General features: G+C 49.4%; 1 long non-coding RNA gene across 1 annotated transcript; it reads right to left on the minus strand.

Annotated features, from left to right (window-relative positions):
• Window positions 1–3,896: 3,896 nt before the first annotated feature.
• Window positions 3,897–10,306, minus strand: LOC139588786 (uncharacterized). Its single transcript, XR_011678811.1, has 2 exons — window positions 9,900–10,306; window positions 3,897–4,282 (listed from the first exon to the last, which is right to left on the minus strand). It is a non-coding gene; the product is annotated as an uncharacterized lncRNA (long non-coding RNA).
• Between the last annotated feature and the right edge of the window lie 579 nt (window positions 10,307–10,885).

Below are 10,885 nucleotides of genomic sequence, written 5' to 3' on the forward strand. Positions count from 1 at the left end.
AACTTGACGGAGCCATCCCGGCCCAGAAGGATGTTGTCACTTTTGATGTCTCTGTGGATCACCTGGTTGGCATGAAGGAAAGCCAGGCCTTGCAGGCACTGCGAGAGAAAAAAGAAACAGGAAGCCAAAAGTCAGCCTGATCTGATTGCATCACACGCAAATGGAGGCTGCTCCTGAAGGTTCACAGACATCAAGGGGGCAGCGAGTGCAGGAAAGAGGAAGAGCTTGCTGCTGCAAGACTCGGAGAGCAGGATCTTTCCAAAGGAGGCATATTAGCTATTGACGGGGAAATGTCAGTCGTTGCTGGAGACTGTCCCCTGCAAAGGCAGTCCGAATGACCGCTGCTGCAGCGGATGCTCTCTCCCTATCTGGAGGACAAACAAGGGTTTGCCAAAAGAGAAAAAGTCCCTGCCTTGGGTACCAAGGGGATCACTGTCGGAAGGGAGGCTGCAGGACAAGGGTTATATGTCTGCCTCGACAGAACCTGGAAGTAGCTCATTGGTCAGTTTTCAGTGGCAAGCACCATGCTGGGTGCTATGCCATCCTTTGAAGTGGAGACCTGTGACAGGTGAGTCTCTCTTTGGCTTTGCCGCTGGTTGAAAACTCGCACACCAGCACCTTTGCACTTACAGGCAAAGAAGGCAATGCAGAAAGGTTTGGGGCAAAGGCTTGGAGAGGAAGAGGGCAGAACAGAAAATAAAAATGAAAAAGAGACAGGGAGTTCAACAACGGTAACTCAGAGTAAAGAACAGACTACAGTAAGGGCAGGGACTCTGACAGGCAGTTCAGTGCAGATGCCCCTTCTTCTCTGAAGCATGAGAGCAACACAGAAAGAAAGTTCTGAACATGGAATTGCTCACTTAGCATCACTTTCGAACTATGAGCCCGTCCAAGCCATCCCAAGCACAAGCAGGACCCCTTACCTCCCGACACACTGTTGCTATGTGTCCTACAGCCATCCTTCCCAGGCTAACCACATCAGCTAAGGAGCCTCCATCCATATATTCCAACACCAGCAGGACAGCCTCATTGACAAGGTAGCTGCAAGATGAAAGCAAGAGCGTGGAGCTGAATGTGCACAGCTAAATTGCCATATGGAAGAAAAGACTGCAGCTGAGTTTTGTTTCCAGGTCACTGGGAAATGAAGACAGAATCAAATGAAGACACACTCCACCCAGGCTATCCAGTGCCCCGTCATCTGTGCTGCCTCAATGAGGAAGGCACACCCGTGGAAAACGAGATGGCTTAGGTGGCAAGAAGGGGAAAAAGGCAGTTTGGTGAGGGCAAAGATCAATCTGGAAGCGGACGCATCCCAGCAGCTGCTTCGTCATCTTCATACGCAAACTGCACCATCAGCTCCAGCAGCAAGGAGACACAGTTTTCACAGCTTTTACACAGGGCACGTGGGTGTGCAGCACTGCCAACACCCTTTGGAAAACTTTGCAGAAAGGAAAGTACAAACAGGAAAAACAATTTCAAACCTGGCAAATTATGTGCCTCCTAGCCTAGTCTTTTGGCATGCAAGGCAATGAAAAATAGTGGGAATGGTGCAAGGGAAATCATCTCTGGGATGCTTTCTCAGCACTTCTCCTCCAACACTTGGAAAAAATCACGCCCCAAAACAGCAAAACAATGTGCAGCCAGTGAACATACAGGCTGCTGGCTTAGTAAGAGAGCCAGGTTTCTGAGATCAATCTTCAAGCTGTTTATGCCAGGAACCACTGATGGGGACAAAATGCAATCTCCTGCCATGCCTCATACAGGAGTGGATTGATGTTAATTGAAAGATCCATTTTCTGTCAGAACCACTTACCTTTCAAAGTAGGTGACAATGTTGGGGTTCCTAAGTTCCCGCATGACCAGGATTTCCTTTACCACTTCCTCACAACCCTGGTGCTGGAGATTAAGTTGCTTTACCGCCACCTACGATGACGTTGAAAGCAGTGAGGGACAGACATCACCAGAGCCTCTTTCTCTGTGAACTCACGGGCCTGGGTGCCTTGTCACCTCGGTCAAAAGGGACTCTAAACCATCAACCACAAAGTGCTAACAGCACTCTCTGCACCCACAGACTTCTCAAATAGACTTTGCTTAGCACTACTATTATCGCTTACACATGTTTTGCAAGCCAAAAATAATTTTGCTCCTTTGAAGACAAATTGAAACCACTGGCAATACGTTAGCATTTCTAGGGGCTTTGACCAGCCTTTCAGAGACGGCTGCCATTTCCATTGTGTGCCAAAGTAAACACATATGTGACAGGGAAAACGCTGTCCAAAAAAGAACTCCAAAGCGACTCAAAGTAAAGTTACAATCCTAGCACATCCTAACTTCTTCAGTTTGGGTTTCGCAACTCCGAAGAACAATCTTGCACATGGCTTCGACTTGTAATTATTTAGTGGGTTTATAAATTAATAACCCTTTCTGTGGTACACTGTGTGTGCACCCCAGGTTATAAGCACCTAAGGGCTTAGGCCTTTTGGACGCCTCCTAGACCTCCCCTCCCTCCAAGTGCAGTTCCTGAGCCCAGCACTGCAGGTGGATAAGGAACTTCGTTATCTAATTCCTTACTATTAAGGAAGATGGAATGTATGTGCTGAGAGCCAAAAACCTGAATTCAGGACTCTGAACTTTTAGCCCCAAAGAGCAGCAGGACTCTCCAAGACACCGCCATGTCTGTGCGGTACAGACAGCATCTCTCTAGTGGAATGTCACCCACACAGGATCAACACAAGGTTGTACTGTTTAAGGCTCTTCAACAACTCCTTCATATTGATCTCTGTGTGTGTGCGTGTATGTCAACTAGGTTCCCTAGGACTGAAAGGCAAAACTGTGCTCCACATAAGATCTCTCCTTCTTTAGTCTTGCATGATATTTTCCAACTGAACCACATGATGGAAAACAAAATATCTATCTGAACCTGTGCTTAAGAGGAATTGGGCCGGAATGATTGCTCTTGCCATCAGCTAATCTATGCAGATTCATCCAGTAAGTCCAAGCTAGGGTGTCCTTCTCTGAAAGACACCACTGCCATCCTTGCATTCATTCAGGTGGGTAGGAAGGACAAAGTCTGTCCAAAATGCATTTTGCAGCCTGCCTCTAGACAGGCTGCTTCTGCGGGACAGCCTTTGCAGCAAAGACAGGCGGCCCAAAGCTCTGGCCACAGATCACATCCCAAGGGAAAGCACTCGAGAGCTGCAAAATCCACGTGGGCACTTACCGCTTGTCCTGTGGCAGCATTGAAGGCCTTATAAACAGTTCCAAAACCCCTAGAAAAAGAGCAGAGGCAAATCAGAGAAGTTGTTCAGTGCTCAGAAGCAAAAGGCAGCCCAGGCAGAAGCTCTCTGCTGCCTGCAGTGCCTCTAAAAGCAGACCGGGCTTTGTCTGCTCTTCAGCCAATGGCCCAGCAGCCCAGCAGCCCTCTGCCATGCAGAGTGTCCCAGAGAAAAGCTGGGTCCAACAGGAAGAAAATGGACCGCTACAAATCTCAAATGTACACACTAGATTATGCATGCAGGGGTGTTCTTTGCCTTTTCCTTCTCGTGTCTGTGCCTGTGGCACGTCTGCCCAGCCAATGAAACACACAGTCCTGCCGGGCCTTCTCGCTCCTCTCTTGTGATCCTACCTGCCAAACTCAGGCAACACCACACAGCCTTTCTTATTTTCCTGACCACTGAATATCCAGCAAAATACTACTAAGAAATGCTACTGAGAGCTGTTATCTGACAGCTATCAGGTGGGAAACTGCTCTCTCAGGTTTTTCTTCTTTCATGAGTGTGGCCATATGTCGAGGTTTAGGGCAAATTTGGAGGAGAATTTCCAAATTAGGGCTCCTCCAGTTAGCAAACCCACACAGCCCCTCCCCCCAGCCGGTTCGGGAAGGATTTCTCGGAGACGAGTGGAAAGAACCTGTTTATTTAACAAGCACAGCACCCCCCAGCACACAAAATGAACAATACCGGATGACACCACTCTGAAAAAGATGACAAATTCAGAAAGTCTCTCTGGGGGTGGTCACTCTGGTCTCAGTCCCTCCGGCGCTGGGGCTGCTGCTGCAGGCCAGAAGGTGCAGGATCTTGGTGTTTCTCAGGTCCCAGTCCGGAGCAGGTTCGAAGTGATCAGAAAAAGGAAAGGAGAAACCGTCCAGGAAGAAATTGGACAGTTTAGCTGAATTAGCTAAAGAGCAAAAGCAAGCAGAAGCAAAGCGAGCAAGAGCGAGAGAGCAAAAGCAAAAAAGCAAAAGCCGCAAAAGCCAAAGCTGCAGTCTCTGTGTCCCGCCAGGCTGATAAGAAAACCAAAACAAAACTTTCCCGCTTCAGAGCCGGTCTTAAAGGTACAGAACATAATATCCAACATTAACAGAACACATGAATGGGGATACAAGCATCATAACGTCACCCTAGGACATTCCACCCCTTATCCCCATATCATCAACATACTACCACACATCATGCATTTATTTCTCACCCCACAATCAGATCTCCCTGTGGTACACATCGTGTTGTTCCATCTCTTTGCATTATCCACCATGTGCAACCTGGTCCCTGAGCAAAGACAACCCCACGAATGGGTTTGTCTGTACTCAAGGCAGAATTGACCCACACATTCTTCCCTAACAAACCTCTGACACGTACCACTGGGACTTTATCTCCATCTATTACATTCAGGGACTCAGACTGGGCAGGACCTGCTCGGTTGGTGGAACCTCGGGTGTTGACTAACCAGGTGGCCTTTGCTAAATGCTGCTCCCAATTTTTGAAAGATCCCCCACCCAAAGCTTTTAGCTGGGTTTTTAGTAGTCCATTGTACCTCTCCACTTTGCCTGCAGCTGGTGCATGGTAGGGGATATGGTACACCCACTCAATGCCATGTTCGCTAGCCCAGGTGCAGATAAGGCTGTTCTTGAAATGAGTCCCATTGTCTGACTCAATCCTCTCAGGGGTACCATGTCTCCACAGGATTTGGTTTTCCGGGCCCAGGATGGTGTTCCGGGCAGTAGCATGAGACACAGGGTAGGTTTCCAACCATCCAGTGGTGGCTTCCACCATGGTCAGCACGTAGCGCTTGCCCTGGCGTGTCTGGGGCAGTGTGATGTAGTCAATCTGCCAGGCCTCCCCATACTTGTACTTGGACCATCGCCCACCGTACCAGAGGGGCTTCACTCGCTTGGCCTGCTTGATGGCAGCACACGTCTCACAGTCATGGATAACCTGTGAAATACTGTCCATGGTTAAATCCACCCCTCGGTCTCTTGCCCACTTATAGGTGGCATCTCTGCCCTGATGGCCTGAGGCATCATGGGCCCATCGAGCTAGGAATAACTCTCCTTTGTGTTCCCAATCTAGGTCTATCTTTGACACCCCTATCCTTGCTGCCTGGTCTACCTGCTCATTGTTTTGGTGCTCCTCATTGGCTCTACTCTTGGGGACATGGGCATCTACATGGCGGACTTTCACAGGTAGCCTCCCTACCCTGGTAGCAATATCTTTCCACTCATCAGCAGCCCAAATTGGTTTTCCTCTACGCTGCCAGTTAGCCTTTTTCCACCTCTCCAGCCATCCCCACAGAGCATTGGCTACCATCCATGAATCAGTGTAGAGGTAGAGCTTTGGCCATTTCTCTCTTTCTGCAATGTCCAGGGCCAGTTGAACGGCTTTGAGTTCTGCAAGTTGACTTGATCCACCTTCTCCTTCAGTAGCTTGTGCAACCTGTCGTGTGGGGCTCCATACGGCTGCTTTCCACTTCCGGTTCATCCCTAAGATGCGACAGGAACCGTCAGTGAAAAGAGCATAGCGTGTTTCCTCTGGGGGCAGTTGGTTATATGGAGGAGCCTCTTCAGCCCGTGTCACTGGTTCTTGTTCTTCATCTGTGACACCAAAATTCTCACCTTCGGGCCAATTTGTAATTACCTCCAAAATCCCAGGGCGATTTAGTTTACCTATATGGGCGCGCTGAGTGATAAGAGCAATCCACTTGCTCCATGTGGCACTGGTGGCATGGTGAGTGGAAGGAACCTTGCCTTTGAACATCCACCCCAGCACTGGTAGTCGGGGTGCCAGGAGGAGTTGCGCTTCTGTACCAATCACCTCTGAGGCAGCTTGGACTCCTTCATAGGCAGCCAAGATTTCCTTCTCTGTGGGAGTGTAGTTGGCCTCAGAGCCTCTGTAGCCTCGACTCCAAAATCCCAGTGGTCGACCCCGAGTCTCCCCAGGCACCTTCTGCCAAAGGCTCCAGGACAAGCCATGGTTCCCGGCTGCAGAGTAGAGCATGTTCTTCACATCTGGTCCCGTCCTAACTGGGCCAAGAGCTACTGCATGAGCTATCTCCTGCTTGATCTGGACAAAGGCCTGTTGCTGCTCAGGGCCCCAGTGGAAAGTGTTCTTCTTGCGGGTGACCAGGTAAAGAGGGCTCACGATCTGACTATACTCAGGAATGTGCATCCTCCAAAAGCCTATGGCACCTAGGAAAGCCTGTGTCTCTTTCTTATTGGTGGGTGGAGACATTGCTGTGATCTTGTTGATGATGTCTGTAGGAATCTGACGCCGTCCATCTTGCCACTTCACTCCCAGGAACTGAATCTCACGAGCTGGTCCCTTTACTTTGCTCTTTTTAATGGCGAAACCAGCTCCCAGGAGGATTTGGATGATTTCCTTTCCTTTCTCAAACACTTCTGCAGCTGTGTTCCCCCACACAATGATGTCATCAATATATTGCAGATGTTCTGGAGCCTCACCCCTTTCTAGTGCAGTCTGGATCAGTCCATGGCAGATGGTAGGACTGTGCTTCCACCCCTGGGGCAGTCGGTTCCAGGTATACTGCACTCCCCTCCACGTGAAAGCAAACTGAGGCCTGCATTCTGCTGCCAGAGGAATGGAGAAAAATGCATTGGCAATGTCTATAGTGGCGTACCACCTCGCTGCCTTGGACTCAAGCTCGTACTGGAGCTCTAATATGTCTGGCACGGCAGCACTCAGTGGTGGAGTCACCTCATTCAATGCACGGTAGTCCACAGTCAATCTCCATTCTCCTTCAGATTTTCGCACAGGCCAAATGGGGCTGTTGAAGGGTGAGTGGGTCTTGCTGACCACCCCTTGGCTCTCCAGCTCTCGGATCATCTTATGGATGGGGATCACAGCATCTCGAGTAGTTCTATACTGTCGTCGATGCACTATGGAGGTGGCAATTGGCACTCGTTGATCTTCTCCCATCAGACATCCTACTGCAGATGGATTCTCAGACAGCCCAGGCAAGGTGTTCAATTGCTGGATGCCCTCTGTCTCTACAGCAGCTATCCCAAATGCCCACTTGAGTCCTTTTGGGTCTTTGAAATACCCACTTCGAAGGTAGTCTATGCCCAAAATACATGGGGCCTCTGGGCCAGTCACAATAGGATGTTTCTTCCACTCATTCCCAGTGAGGCTCACATCAGCTTCCACCAAAGTGAAATCCTGGGATCCCCCTGTCACACCAGCAATAGAAACAGACTCTGTCCCCACATGTCTCGACGGAATTAATGTACATTGTGCGCCAGTATCAACCAAAGCTTTATACTCTTGTGGTTCCGATGTGCCAGGCCAACGAATCCACACAGACCAGAAAACACGATTTTCCCTGGCCTCTACCTGGCTAGAGGCAGGGCCCCTCTAAGCCTGGTTATCCTTCTTTCCCTGGGCATATGTCTTAGATGTTCCTTCAAGGGGATCAGACGTGGCATCATCAGCATCATACCTGGCGGTTCGGCTACGGGCAACTGGAGCTGCTTTCTTTCTGGTGGCTTCCTTCAATTCACGCACCCGTCGTGCCAGAACAGCAGTAGGTTTTCCATCCCACCTCCTCATATTTTCTCCACAGTCACGCAGGTAGAACCACAGCTCTGTTCGTGGGGTGTACCTTCTCTGGCCATCTGGGGAACGTCTGCCTTGGATACCAGAACCTCTGATCTGTACTGCTGAGATTTGGAGAAGGTCTTCTTTAATCTCCTCTCTAAGCTTCTTATGATTCTCCTCTATCTTATCCTCTAAGTTCTGCAGACGTGTTTCTACCGCTGCAATTCTGGCATGTGTTGGGCCATGCACAGCATCTGCATATGCTCGGAGCTTCCTTGCCATATCCAGCACAGTCTCGTCCCTCTCATCCCGCTTCATTATGGCTAGGGCAGAAGCATATTCGTGTGGCCCAAGTCGCACAAGTTTCCGCCACATCACAGACGTGCATGGCACCAAGTCTGGGTTCCTAGTTGTCACATCATCTGAGAAGATAATCTCTGCCACTGCCATCTCTCTCAGGCGTTGGATCCCTTGCTCTATGGTCTTCCACTGTGTCTGTTGCATATAAAGATCATCTGCACACAGGTATCTTTGTGCAACACTTTCCAAGACCCGTGCCCAGAGGCTCTGAGGGTTTGCCCCCCTCATCATTCCTTGGTCAATGACAGGATCATGTGACAGGGATCCCAAATGCCTCGCTTCTGTGCCATCCAGAATTGTAGCCTCGCCTGCAGCATCCCAGAGACGGACTAACCAACTAATTATGGATTCATCAGGTCGTCGGGTGTAATCCTTCCGTAAGCCACGAAGGTCCTTCAGGGAAAAGGACTCAATATTTGCATCTGGTCTTGCACCTGCTGCTTTGACTCCTGATTTTATGTCAGGAGGCATTGAGGTTCCTTCTGCTGCATCATCATCATCATCATCATCCACTGGTCGATTGGTCTTGTCTGTGCATTTCCCACTTCTGGTACTGGTAGCAACAGCCATTGGTTTAGCTGCTGGCTTAGGCTCACTATCTGGTTTGGCTGCTGGCTTTGAGCCTGTGGTGTTGGCGGCAGCCTGAGTGACTGGGATAGCTGATTTATCTCCCTGCCCCCCTGCCTCCGTCTGCTGTCCTACAGTCTCCAACAGAGTGCGATAAGCATACGCCAGGGCCCAGCTCACTGCAATGACCTTTCTCTCCTTAGGCTCATCCTGGTATTTCTCTTTCAGATATTTCCCCACCTCAGCTGGGTTCTGAATTTGTTTATGGGGAAAATCCCAGACTATAGGGTCGGAGAATTCCTTCAGGATGTGGCCCATTTCCTCCCATTTCCCACACCACTCAGGATGTTTCACCCCTGGGTCTACTCCTAAGTCAGGGGTCTCATCAGCCCGTCTAGAAATCTCAGCCCTCATTCTGGAGAGACAGCAGACTGTATAGAGGAAGGTTACCAGATTGAATACAAGAAAGATGGTTTCTCTAACATTCAGGGGAAACTGAACATCCTTTACTACTGATGCAACCGATTCATAGGAGAAGAAGGAAAGCAAAGGCTGAAAAGCCTCATTCCCTGCTGCTCCTCCTCTAACAAACTGGACGAATAACCATAGCCAAGAACCATTCATACCTGGAGCAGACCCCAACATGTTTATAAACTTCTTGCACATCATTGCCATCAAGCCCAGCAGGATAGCTATTCTGGTCACTGCCCCTCTGCTGTAAAAACTACGTATGAGGGACAATACTAGAACTATTTCAGGATAGGAAAATAAACCTAGGGACCACAGAGGTATTAAAATCTCGAAAAACCCTAGGGACCAGAAGCACATGCAAGCCTTCACCCCAACACTCATCATCAATTCAAAAAGCATGGCTATTAACTGCTTCAAACAGAGAGTAATGGCAACCAAAATACCCACAAAACAGGGTTTTTCCACTCACTCTCTCGAGCCCCACGTTGGGCGCCAAGATTTTGTCGAGGTTTAGGGCAAATTTGGAGGAGAATTTCCAAATTAGGGCTCCTCCAGTTAGCAAACCCACACAGCCCCTCCCCCCAGCCGGTTCGGGAAGGATTTCTCGGAGACGAGTGGAAAGAACCTGTTTATTTAACAAGCACAGCACCCCCCAGCACACAAAATGAACAATACCGGATGACACCACTCTGAAAAAGATGACAAATTCAGAAAGTCTCTCTGGGGGTGGTCACTCTGGTCTCAGTCCCTCCGGCGCTGGGGCTGCTGCTGCAGGCCAGAAGGTGCAGGATCTTGGTGTTTCTCAGGTCCCAGTCCGGAGCAGGTTCGAAGTGATCAGAAAAAGGAAAGGAGAAACCGTCCAGGAAGAAATTGGACAGTTTAGCTGAATTAGCTAAAGAGCAAAAGCAAGCAGAAGCAAAGCGAGCAAGAGCGAGAGAGCAAAAGCAAAAAAGCAAAAGCCGCAAAAGCCAAAGCTGCAGTCTCTGTGTCCCGCCAGGCTGATAAGAAAACCAAAACAAAACTTTCCCGCTTCAGAGCCGGTCTTAAAGGTACAGAACATAATATCCAACATTAACAGAACACATGAATGGGGATACAAGCATCATAACGTCACCCTAGGACACCATATTACTTGGAATCATACAAAACCATGGCTCATGGGAAAACAGGCAATCTGGTGGCACATCTTGGAGGGACAGGAGGGCTTCCAGGTCCTGCTCCTTGAGGCAGCCAAGACATTGTCAGCATCCAAAGATTCATAATCTTTGATGAAGCCTTGTACTGCCTCAGCACTGAGACAGGGACAATCTAAAGCCAGGGTCTGAAGATGCTTGCAGCTTGCCTGACTTTCCATGGGATATTGCACCACCAAACTTCCTGGCCCATGGTTCTGTAGAAGTAAGCCTGACTGCACTCACCCGCTGCCAATAGGTCTCCATCCCATGTACTTCTTTTCCGGACCTCCCACACTCACAACACGCCCTGAAAGAAACAAATTGCAAGAAGCAAACTTCAAAACAGAGATCCTGACTTCCAGGACAGCTGAAACCCAGCTCCACTCTCTGGGGCTCTGAGCAATTTCTGGTCACTTGGCTAACAATAACATCAACAAGAACAACAACAACAACAGCAGCCCCAGCAAGACAGGCAGCTCTGGCCTG

Source organism: Agelaius tricolor, unplaced genomic scaffold (assembly GCF_023055355.1).
Source record: "Agelaius tricolor isolate 1412-34295 unplaced genomic scaffold, bAgeTri1.0.p SCAF_4, whole genome shotgun sequence".
NCBI lineage: Eukaryota > Metazoa > Chordata > Aves > Passeriformes > Icteridae > Agelaius > Agelaius tricolor.